Below are 13281 nucleotides of genomic sequence, written 5' to 3'. Positions count from 1 at the left end.
GATGTGAGTATTGTCAGTGCTGTTGGGAGGGGATGATGGTTTGGGCCAGTAGCCAACCCCCCATGTGAGATGGAATGAACAAAGGCAGCATAGGGAAGGGCGTATCAAAAATCAGTCAGAATACGTTGCAAGCAATGCTTTGGCATGTACAATCTTAAGCTATATTTGGAATTTAATTTTTGGACTCAGGAAATTTATAGTTTGCTGCCTCAGCCCATCCTCACACCCTCACTCCTATGCTCACTGAAACATCTAAATAATTAAATCCTCAAATGCTTTTAGGATATGCTTTGTTGTTGAAACACATCTGCTACATTTTGTGAGAGCCCTTCCCAGCAGATGTTCTTTTCCTTTGGTTGTTTGTTTATCTATGGAAATGAGCATCTTAACCATTCTCCCTGCTAAATCCTTCCTACACTTCTCTGCTCCAGGCTGCCCTCCATGGCCCTTTATCAAACCTTTAGTGATGTATGCTGGGCAGCTAATCATTTCCTGCTCGCTGTGGAGTGTTGCTTTAAGAGAAGGTTATCCCTGGCACTGAACAGAGCACACTGGGTCTCAGTTGCACATAGTACTCCTTTGCCTGAAAAACCAGAGTGTTTATAGTGGAAGCCATGGGACTATCTCAGTAGTCAAATGCAATACAATCTCTTCTTTGAGAAATTAAGCAAGTATAGTTAAAGTATGACCTCCAATTAAAAAAGCAAGGTAGAGCAAATAACAACAACTAACAGAAAAATGAATGTGTAGAATTTGATAATAAGAAAAACTGTTTTGGGTTTTTTTGTTTGGTTTTGTGGTAAGATTAGGTGGCAAAGGGAAGCAAACAAGCAAAAATCTTCTATAGGCTCTTCATAAAGATCACAGCCACAAGAAGTGACTTAGTGAACCTCAGGAAATGCTAATAGTCACAGTATTTACTGGGACCCTTGTTTAAAGAGCCCCTAGGGGCCCTGGAAGAGAGGCATTTTCTTTCAGATTCTGCACAGAGATAGCCAACCTTATATTGACTCAATAAAAGGACATAACTAAGTCACCTTTGAAATACAAATGAGGGAAGAAGAAAAAAATTAATTATGCTAGGTACTTTATAGTGTAGTAGCACTAGAAGCCATGTGGGATGTTTTTAATTATGTACAAACATCATAATATCGAAACAGGAAAAGTAGTTTTTGGACAGTAAAGTTGAGATAGGTATTTACTCCCATATGGAGTCACATCTAATGCTACTAAAGTCTTAGGAAATGAAATTTTAACTGTAGTTTTTTTTTAGCATCATTTAACTTATAGTTTGTGGACCAATTTCCTTTCAGAGAAGTATCATATTCTAAAGGGCAGCTAGGCTACTTTTTGTTCACACAGGAAGAAAACATTTCTTCCCACTTCTTAACTATTTGTAGAATATCCATGCCCTCGCCCTCCATATTTGAAATTCATGTTCTTGCCAGGATGTGCCCACAGGTAAATCTGTTTGTGACTCCTTGGTCAGTCATGCTTGGTAGCCCCTTTCCATCTGTGTATTTAGGTCTTTGTGTAAGGAAATCCTCCAGCATTGCCTGCTTTTGTTTGTTTGATTGTTTTATTTCTTATCTTTTTTATTTTCTGGTAAAGCAGTTACCCAGAAGAAGGCATCAGAGTTGAAGTCGCAGGCAGTTGTGCTGCCTAATGTCAGGGGTCTAACCAAACCTGGGTCCTTTGCAGGACCAGAGCATGCTCCTAACTGCTAAACTAGCTCTTCAGCTCTCAACTCTTCTGCCTTCATGCCCCCCAGACCTTCTTCTATGACCTCCCACATGCTTACCACTTCTGCCCTATCTACTTCAAATGCTGATTGCACTTGTGCTACTTTGGAATTTTGTCTTCCTTCCCTCCTTCCATCCTTCCTCCCTTCCTTCCTTTCTTTTCCTTCACCAGTCTGCTTTTCTTTTCTTAATTTTTTTTTAAAGATATTTTACTCATATGTAGAAAATATTTTTTGAGAGGATTCCAAACGATATTTACATACAGTGTGGGATTATTATATATTTTAAAGCCAGTTCCGGTGTTTTCTTAGTTCTCTCCACTGCACGTTAATTGGAACAAACTGTCTGTGTATTGCATTTCTCATACATTCCCTCCCATTTGTCTAATACTGTTTCCTCGTCTTCTTCCACAACTGAGGGCAGCGTGGGGACAAAGCTCCTAGCTCCAATGGTTCATGCTGTCTGTAAGTGGCTTTGCCCTATTTAGTTAAGCTTGGACTGTCTCCATCTCTAAGGCTCACCTGATAATATTTTATCTAATCTCTGGCGTTTTTACTGGAGTATATTAAATTAGATTCAAGATTACTGAGAATACTTCCAGGGTTCATTTTCAGGAAAAATGAGCATCTGTCCCATTCAGTGTCTTCACAGGCAGCAGGACAGGAGGACAGTGCTATGTTCAGAGCTGCTGGCATGCCAGATGCCATTGCGAACTGGAAGCCACCCAGCAATTAGCATCTGTTCAATGCTTGGGCCATGGTTGGCAGCCCACATACAAATGAGCCTTTGGAATAAACCCAGTTCGTAATGCAAGAACCAAACACGCTCTTAATTACCTAATTTCTCTCATAATTGTCCATATTTTAGTTCCAAACTAAAAATTGAAACATAAGATTGTAAAAAAAAAAGTACTAGGATTTGAAATTAATTCACATTTTGTAAGTGCAAATTGAAGGTGAGGGGAAAAAAACAGGACAAAACAACAAGAAAATTCCATTCTGTCCCCACATGTGTGTTTCTTCTTCAGACTAAAGGAAAACGACCAACATCCAACTATGTGCCCAATGAGACAGAGCCATGGGCAAGAAGCAGACCTTTCCCTGCAAACCCAGAACTGTCTGAATTCAGAAGGGAGTTTCCACACCTGTCTAAGCCCGACATTTGTGGCTTTCATTTTATCATACTGAGTTTAACCAAAGCTCTCTTTGCGATCATGGCTTTAGAACTACCCTTCTATCCTTCAGAGCTCAGCAGTGGGCACACAACTAAAGACTCCTCCTCCTCTCCCAGAATCCTCCAGCAGTCAATAGTGCAGCAGAGATGGGCATCCATGACATCCTCCCCCATTGTAATTTGAGAGGACCAGCCTTTTGTGGGCCCAGAGCAGGCAGCCAAGGCTTCTCTGATGAAGCCATAATTCCCATAATTCTTAATGAACATTTGTAAGAAATTTTCAGAGGTAAGGGAAGCTTTATGTATTCCTGAAATCCAATGGCTACTGAAGGAGGGGGACTCAGTTTTCTTCAAGGATGTGGCCCCTGGTGGCTTGCCAAGGCTCCAGTGAATAAAACTGGATCAATGCACACACAATGGCAGACTTGGAGAATTACAAAAATGACACATACGACTGGGAGGAAGAAGTAGTGGTTGGGATAGTATGAGAAGAAAAAAGCAGGGGGACTCGGGTAGATTGGATCAAAACACGTTGTACACATGTACGAAAATCTCATATAAAAGATAAATCCAATGTACCATTCATCTTCCTAGGACAACAACATCCCGGAGAGAGTGATTTCAAAATGGACTTTAAGGGTGTGTATTGTAGTTGTTCTGGCTTGGCCATGGTTGTTGCAATCCTGAAAGTGTGCATCTTGGGTTCCGGGAACTGGGGCTCAGCCGCTGCATTGGGACCAATGTCAAGACCCAGCAGAAGTTCGCCTCCACAGTCAAGATGTGGGTCTTTGAAGAAGTGAACAGCAGGAAGCTGACAGACATCATAAATCATGACTGTGAAAATGTCAAGTCTCTTCCAGGATGCAAGCTGCCAGAAAATGTGGTTGCCGTCCCAAATCTCAAAGAGGCAGTGCAGGATGCAGATCTGCTGGTTTTCACTGGCCCACATCAGTTCATTCACAAAATCTGTTATGATTATTGGCAGTGTGGCCAAGACAGCTTTGGGCATCATACACATCAAGGGCATCGATGAGGGCCCAGGAGGGCTGATGCTTATTTCCGACATCATTCCAGAGAAATCGGGAATGGATGTCAATGTGCTGATGGGGACAAACAAAGCCAGCGAGGTATCTGCCGGGAAGTTTTGTGAGTGTGAGACCACCATTGGCAGCAAAGTCATTCAGAACGGCCTTCTCTTCAAAGAGCTGCCGCAAACCCCCAACTTCTGCATCACTGTGGTGGATGATCCTGATGCTGTAGAACTCTGTGGAGCACTGAAAAACGTCGTTGCTATGGGAACCATCTTCTGCGATGGCCTCTACTGTGGGAACAAGAATAAGGTTGCTGTCATCCTCCTTGGCCTTGTAGAAACGGTTGCTTTCACCAGGATCTTTTGCAAGGGCCAGTGTCCAAGGCCACCATCCTGAAGAGCTGCATGTTGGCTGACCTCCGACTACAAGGTGCCCAAGGCCTTCACTGGGACTGGGAAGACTTGACCAGAGAAGGAGGATCTGGATGGATAGAAGCTTCAGGGACTCTAGACTTATGCCATAGTATATCACTTCAAGAGTAAGGGATTTCTAGACACGTTCCCATTGTTCACAACAGTGTATCAGATCTTCTGTGAAGGCAGACCTATCAAAGAGATGGTAACCTGCCTCCAGAGACATCCTGTGCACATCTGACATCTGGCTGGGACAGCAGTGCCTCACCTTCTGGGAAATGCTTGGAAACCAGGACTTGACAAGCAGGTCCCTATTTGACTATAATCTTAAATACTGAATATATTTGGATCACTACTGCCTTGTTTCTGCATTATGAGAGGGAGTTCATTGGCTAAGAGGTGTTGGGTAACAGCTAAGCACTTACAGACATGTGTGTTTCCATGATCCAAATTAGTTGTTCATTTAATGATCACATTTGAAGTTTCCCCATGAAAGTAGCCTGTGGGTTTGGATCTCTCTCCGATAAACTTTAAGAATGACATTTAAATCTATATTTAAATACACTTTTTTAAATATTTCTTCTCATTTTCTTCTCATTTTCTTGATGGTAAAGTCAGCCATCATTAAAATGTTAACTATACTGGACAAGTGTGGATGAAGATCACCATACTTAACTCTTGAACGGTATCTCAAAACTTAGCACAATTAACTGGAAATATAACCAGCAATCAAATGCACTCTTCCACCAGCCTGAGACTAGCTAAGACATCACCAGGTCTTTTGGGCCTCTAGTTTATTGATTGTGATTGCTATCAGCTGTCTTTTCTGATGCCAAGGGAACACTTCCACTAATGGAGATGTGCATGATGAAGAGTCCCCGGTTAAGCAGTATCAGATCTACTCTTAGAAATCCAGGTTCTTTGTGTGACGCATGTGTTTCAGCATGCATGCTCCTCAAGTTTGTACTGCTCACTGAGACTTCAGAACCTTTGTCTTAGAGGATGGAATTGAGTTTTGCCTTCTGTGAATGGTGTTCTCTAGGATACAACTATCCATGGGTGTCAGCTCTAGAATGGTCAAGTGAGCTTGGGAAAAGCTGCATCATACAGAGTTTGGAATGTATAACCTGGATTCTTGGACCCCAGTAGAACCTGTTCAGCCAACAAAACCTGAATACTTTAGACTATGGAGATTATTTTTGACAAGGATATTAGAAGTTCCAGGGAACACTGATGTGAATTGACCCTCACTTTCTGTAAAATGATGGGGTGAGTAACTATGGCATTGCTTATTCTGTGCAGCCCAGGCTGATAACAAACATGTCATATTCTTCCTGTGCCTCTAATCACAGACATATGCTGCCATGTCTAAATGAGTGATATAGTTTGGGGGTCTTTCAAGGTTCAGTTTTGTCCTAAACCATTGAGTAAGACTTCAGGTGATACTTTCAGCTATAGACAACCTAAAGTGCCCATTATACAGAATAAATGTTTTTAATTTTACAATTAAAATGGTAAAGTCATGAGACACCCTTTCCCCCTTCAGACAGTAATAGAGTTTAAGGAAAATTAAATTTCTTTGCTGTCTTTGTGTATTAGGATTATAAGAATTTCATAATGAAATATTCTCAATGAGTGGTGTTAGATAGTGGTATTAGGCGATAGAAGAATCTTTCATGTAGAGGAGACTTAATTATAATTTCAAGGGGAATATGATAGACTTTGTTGGCAGTTCATTCATAGACTTAAAAACACAGCTGTGGTGTTACTCTGACACGATGGAAGACACTTCCCTTACAGTAGGCCTTGAAAAGTTGGAGCTTGGATGTAGGATGGAGACAGTAGTTGCAAGGCACCTGGGCCTGAGTGATGCATCTTGAACCAAGGTTTTATGTCAGCCACAGGATGACTGAAGCTGCTGACTTCACTCTGCACTAAAGTTGTTTAAGTTCCAAATCTGAGAAAAATAAGCTGTCATCAGGGTGAGCAATGTATACATGGGTGAGTAGCTCTTGCTCTAAGTAAGCTGCAGATTCCCCCGTGTAACCAGCCCATGAACCAGGTGGAAAGTGTTCAGTTCAATATGGCTTTTTATCTTACCATCTTCACATTATACAGGACCCAGGCTATTCCTATTCTGCTGAAAAATCCTACTGGACTAGTTCTTCGGAATTTTGAGACAAGATTCCTCAAGTCCTGACCTTAGCACTTCAGAATTCCATCTGTGGATGTACACTATAGGATGCAACGGGGGAGATAATGTGTCACTATAACATCATGAAGAGTGATGAAGAATCTGCCACTTGGGAGCACTTAGTTTTGGAGAGAACAAGTTCATAGTTGAACTCACAGCAACTTAACAGAAAGAAAAGCCATCTATTATCACAGCACCGTCCACAGCAAATACTGTGACCAGGGCTTTTATCAAGAGCTATAGTCACAGGTGATAGCCTCCCCACTCCTGCAGACAGTGGAAACCCAGAAAGCATGAACCCTTTTAGGAACCTCATAAACAACATGTCCTTTCAACTCACCTTCTGCCTCCTGCACTGATGGGTTCAATGTCCCAACAATGCATATTGCATCAGAATCAGGACCCAAAGAGGAAATCCATGGATTCTTTTCCAACAGCAGGTTCTTAGTTTCCACACGATTTCAGCTGGAAAATGAACCATGTGTAACCTTGTCTAGGTGCATTTATTCAAAAGAAGATGGACATTTGAGTGATTCCAGTTCATATAGCATTGTTACTAAGCTTGAAAGGATACAGTTATCTGTGCGGTCAAAGGAAAACTTGATAGGAAGACATTAGCACAAAGGGCCCAACTTTCTGCACTGCATAACAGACAACTTCTTATGGCAAATGTGCCCACCACAATCCCCTACAACACTGTGTTCATGAAGAACAGGAGAAAACGCACAACGGAAGCACTCACAGCTGTTCCTGAGAAGTGTTTGCTCACACAGATGAGAAAAGCAACCAGTACACAGGAGATAGGATTACTAGACCAAAAGCACACTGTTTCTCAGGGCTGATGTAGACATGAAGACTTCTCGACAGCTTTGTAATAGAATTCAGGATGGCCTGAGGTTCTTGGTGCTGTCTCCAGGAAAGATGATACATTTTGTTAAGTATTTTCCCAAGTCATGACTCATAATTCAAATTCCAGAAAGACATGTCTGACTGACCCCGTCTTTTATGTGGATAAGCACAGACTACTCCATTAACTATAAAATTAGACTGAAAATGGGGTAGTTCCTGAGAACATAAGGTTTTCTGCTCTTTACATGATCATGTAGCTGATATGGAGTAAGGAAGAAGAGCCAAAGGATCATCTTGTAATCTTAGCTTTCTCCAGATCTATCTTTCTATGGGACTGTGGCTATGGTATGTGTGCAATGTGTGTCCATGACCCAGCTCATTCGCGAGGTTTTGGCTACAGGAGAAAAATAGCTTAATATTCCTGTCTCATAATGACCACAGATTCGGTGCTCCAAACAAAATTAGAAATGTCCATTATCTTTCCAACACGTGCTTAGCATCTCTGGATAGGAAGAAGCCCTTAGCATGGAGAGCTGAAAATCCTGAGTGAGGCTGACTATATGGACTCTTCATTATCTCTTTCAACTATGAGTCCCATGTCAACCATGAACCAGTTGTTACCCTTTGGGAATCACTGAACATTTATACATCTGATTGTCCCCAAGCTATAGTTTTATTATATGTCAAGGTTAAATTTGATAATGGATGTAATACCAGTAAATGGGATGAACCTCATGCAGAGGACAGTTGCTTCTTTTAAAAATCAATAATATGGAGAGATACCATGCTCAGCTTAGACACAGGGGTTTGTGGGGTGAGGGGGTGGAGAGGTGCCTTGGTCCTGCCTCAACAAGATGATGGGACAGACTTAGTAGACTTCCTAGGGGAAGCCTCACCTTCTCTGAGGAGCAGATGGGAGGTGGGGTGGGAAGGGGAAGTGGGGGAAGCAGGAGTAGAGGAAGGAGGGGGAACTGTAATGTAAAAATAAATTAATTAAATATTAAAAGAAAAAATAAATAATAGCATCACAACTCCTACTATCACCCTCGCTGTTACTACACAGGCAGGATTCTTCTTGCATTGAATTGATTCAGGGTAAGATCATGAAGATGACCAAGGTCTCCACACCCCTGTTTCTGCTGAAGGGTAGAAGGACATCTAAAATAAAAGCAAAATGTCACAGAAGCAAAGGAGAGTGCAAGACCTGACCATCCTACCACTTGAAACATTGCAAAAATCTAACAAAGTCTATGTAGAGAGAGACTCTTAGTCTGTCAAGAGTATTCGCACACAAAGCAAAAACACAACAGAACAAATAGAAAATCAAAGTAAACAATACTAAAATCCCTTGGATTCTTTTTCCAGTCAGGACATCACTTGAAATACCTATGTGTGCATGTGGGGGTCTGTATGGATTTCTGTGGATCACATGTATTCAGGAGCCTTCAGAGGCCAGAAAAGGGCATTGGTTCCCCTGGACCTGGAATGACAGTTCTGAGCCTTTGTTCTTTACTCCCTCAAGTGGTTTTTTTCATTGTTTGGAAAATGAGATTACCTTTGTCTGTTTCCTGAAATAACAAACACTCTGGTTCTAGATAACAGGGTTTTCTAGAGCCCAATGATTCCTATTTGAAATTAGAGTTCAGTGAGGTGAGAGGTGAAAATACCCACAAGAGAGGAAAGCCAGGAGTATACCCTGGCTCTGTGCTCATTCCATGAGTCATGGAAAGGGACCATCAGGAAACAAAATCATAGTACAGTGCCACTTTATTGTTAAAGGGATTTAGCTCACTCAGTTCTGCAGCAAATAAAAACTTCTATGGTTCTTTGCAGCTCTAGCATCCCATTATTCCTGTGAAATGTCACAGCTGACTGGCTTTTTAAATCAATGTTGGCATGAATGCTGTGTGAAATGCAGGCCACTATAATATAATTTACATTTTATCAATTACCAATTAATTCATGAAATTTGCCACATGGTAAACCTGTCCATGCTCCAGATAGAAGGTTTCTGCTAATTTGTATTTTACAAATAACATTTAGTGCTTTTTTTTCTTAATTGAATCATAATATATGTGCACAAAAGGGTATTTTCTAAACATAGACACTCATAAAATTGTGATGGTAACTGCCCAGTGACAAATAAAATTCTTATTATGTGATGCATGATTTTGTCTTTTATTGAAAATAGATTTTTCAAATAATATATTCTAATTATAGTTTCCATTTTCTCTAGTCCTCCTACCTCCATTCCCATCCAGATCCATCCACATTATGTTTCTCCTTAGAAAACAAACATCTGAGGAATAATAAGATAACATAACAAGAGAGGACAAAAACAAACAAATTGAGATAAGACAAAATTCACAAACAGAAGAAAAAGAGCCCAAGAAAAAGACACAAGAAACAGATATAGCTTCAGAGACCCACTCATTCATATACTCAGGAATACCATTAAACACAAAACTGGAAGCCATAAAATTGTACAAATGACCTGTAGGATTGGGAGAGACAGATAGACAGAGATAGAGACAAAATAAAGTAAAAATAAAATTTTAAAAGGAAAAAGAAAAAAAAAACCTGACATGATGTTATGAGACAAACATCGAAAGATGCATTTGAGTTCATTTTCTGTTGGCCATCTACTTCTGGGTATGCAGCTGACCCTTAAAACTAAATTTGAATTTGCAAGTGGTTACTAATTGGAGATTGTTTCTGGTTAGGGATGGCCACATGCATCTACTTTTTCAGCTCTAGCTCCCATCTTAGTTAGTGTTTACTATTACTGGGAGGACACACCATGACCATGGAAACTCTTACAAAGAAAACATTTAATTGAGGGTGGCTCCCTTCCAGTTTCAGAGGTTCAGTCCATGTGATCATGATGGGAACACAGAAACATATAGGCAGACATAGCACTGGAGCTGACATTGCTACATCTTGCAGGCAACAGGAAGTCAACTGCCAGATTGGGAGGTATCTTGAATATATGAAACCTCAAAACCTGCCCCGACAGTGACACACTTCCTCCAAAAAGGCCATATCAACTCAAACAAAGCCACACCTCATAATTGTGCTCTTCTCTATGAGATTATGGGATTTACAGCATTATAGAGTCCAATTACATTAAAACCACTCCACACACCATTTGGTACAGACCTATGTAGCCCTGAAAATGCTGCTTCAGTCTCTACGAGTTCATATGTCCGGTGATCCTGTTGATTTAGAGGGCCTTGACTCCTTGCTGTCCTCCACCCCCTCTGGCTTTTATACTTTTTCCTTATTCTCTTATGTGAGGTTCTCTGAGCCCTGAGAGAACAGAATTGATGGAAATATTTTTTTAGGGGTGAGTGTTTCTAGGTCTCTCACTCTCCACATAATGTCTGACTGTCACTGTTCGCATCTGCTGCAGGAGAAAGATGCTCTGATGTTGGATAAGTTAGGCACTGATCCAGGAGTATAGGAGAATTGCATTAAGAGTCATTTACCTTCATCCAGTAAATGATGGAAGCAGATGCAGAGACCCACAGTTAACCACTGGGCAGAATGCCTGGAGTCCAGTCAGGGAGGAAAAAATGATAATATGAACAAAGGGGTCAAGATTGTGATGGGGAAAGCCACAGAAACAGCTGACTCAAGTCATGAGAGCTCACTGACTCCAGAATGATAGTTGGGAAACCTGCATAGGACTGAATTAGGCTCCCTGAGTGTAGGAAACAGTGGGTAGCATGGAAAGTTAGTGGGTTCACTGGCAATGAGACCAGGCCCTATCCTTAGTGCATGAACTTGCTTTTTGGAACCCATTTCATATGGAAAGATAGGATATTGGTCCTGCCTCAATGTGGTGATGGGGCAGACTTTGTGACTCCCCATGGGAGGCCTTACCCTCTCTGATTAGCAGATGGGGGTTGGAGTGAGGAGAAGGTAAAGCTGAAGAGATTGGCAGGAGGGAAAAGAGGGGGAACTGGGATTAGAACGTTAAAAAAAAGATAAACAAAAACTCATGTTATTGCTACCCATCTAAAGTCTAGTCGAAAGTAGTATTTGGTTTTATGCTAAGTCCCTGGGTTGTCTAGTTTATGCCACAATTGCACTATTGGGTATGTTGCAGGTAAAACATTGTATATCAAGGTTTTGCTGCTGAGTTGGTGTTTATGTTTCTCCTTGGTAGTGTATAGAGTACCTTCTGAAACAAGAATACTAGCCCATCTCTTTGGGATCTTCTGGCCTGGCGGCTGCAGCTGCAAGCACACTCTTACCCCCAGAAGATCAAGCAATCCAGAGTCTGCTGACACCACTGTGCTAGTCCTGTGTCCCCTAAGGGAAGAGTTAAGCATGCACCCCTCTTTCAGGCCCGACTTCTGCTTGCCCTCTTTGGAATCTCCTGGCCGGCACTCACTCCCAGTGAATCAAGCCATCCAGAGTCTGTTGACATAGAGATGCTAGCTCTGCCTAAACCCACCAGGAGAGGGAATCTCTCAGACCCACCTGTACTCATCGTGAGACCCATCAGAGAACTGAACCTGCTTGCACCAACTAGAAGAGAATCTTGGACCCCTACCCACCAGGAGAGGAAGAGACCCTACCTGCATGCACTGGAATAAAAGACAGTAAGATGACGACAAAAGAAGACATTCAACAACAGAAAGAAAGACACTACCACGGTCTAGGAACTCTACACCAGCAAGACCTGTACATCCCAACAAAGAAGAAGCAGAAGAGAATGACCTTAAAAGCAACTTCATGAAGATTATAGAGACCCTAAAAGAGAAAATGAGAAAATCCTTTACAGAAATGGAAGAAAAGACAAACCAAAAATTGCAACAAATAATTCAAACATGACAAGGTTTGAAAGCTGAAATAGAGGGGGAAAAACACAGTGCGAGGGAAGGCTAGAATTAGAAAATCTGGATAAATGATCAGGAACTACAAATGCAAACATGGCCAACAGAATACAAGATATGGAAGAGAGAATCTCAGGTGTTGAAGACACACTAGGAAAAATAGATTCAATGACCAAAGAAAGTCTTAAATCCAACAAATCCCTAACACAAAATACCCAGGAAATATGGGTTATCATGAAAAGGCCAATCCTAAGAATAATAGGTGTAGAGGAAGGTGAATAAACCCAACTCAAAGGTACAGAAAACATATTCAACAAAGTCATAGAAGAAAACTTTCCCAATCTAAAAAAAAAAAAAGACATGCCAATGAAAATACAAGAAGTTTATAGAAATCCAAATAGAGTAGATCACAAAAAAGTCTCCTCTCCACATAATAATCAAAACACCAATCATACAGAATAAAGAAAGAATATTAAGAGCACCAAAGCAAAAAGGCCAAGTAACATATAAAGGGAAACCTATCAGAATTACACCTGACTTCTCCATGGAAACTCTGAAAGCCAGAAGGCCTTGAAGAGATAATCTACCAACACTAAGAGACCACAGATGCCAGCCCAGACTACTATACCCAGCAAAGCTTCCAATCACTATAGATGGAGAAACAAAAATATTCCATGAGAAAACCAGGTTTAAACAATACATATCCTCTAATTCAGTCCAACAGAAAATACTGGAATGAAAACTCCATCCTAAGGAAGTTAACAACACCCACAAAAACATAGGCAATATATAATCCCACTTTACCAAAGGTCAGCAGAAGAATCAGAGTAAATCTACACACAATACTACTACCACCATGAAATCCAAAACAAACAAGAATTAACGATCAATAGGTCTTAATTTCCCTCAATATTAATGGTAGTAACTCATATATAAAAAGACACAGGATACCAGAATGGATACAAAGACAGAATCAATCCTTCTGCTACATAGAAGAAACATAACTTCAAAGGCAGACAGCTCGGAGTAAAGGGT

General features: G+C 41.0%; 1 pseudogene; it reads left to right on the top strand.

Annotated features, from left to right (window-relative positions):
• Positions 1–3583: 3583 nt before the first annotated feature.
• LOC127235360 (glycerol-3-phosphate dehydrogenase 1-like protein) lies at positions 3584–4600 on the top strand (annotated as a pseudogene).
• Positions 4601–13281: the final 8681 nt, after the last annotated feature.

The sequence above is a fragment of the Phodopus roborovskii genome, unplaced genomic scaffold (genome assembly GCF_943737965.1).
Source record: "Phodopus roborovskii unplaced genomic scaffold, PHOROB, whole genome shotgun sequence".
Lineage (NCBI taxonomy): Eukaryota > Metazoa > Chordata > Mammalia > Rodentia > Cricetidae > Phodopus > Phodopus roborovskii.
This window is presented reverse-complemented; position numbering and strand designations above follow the sequence as displayed.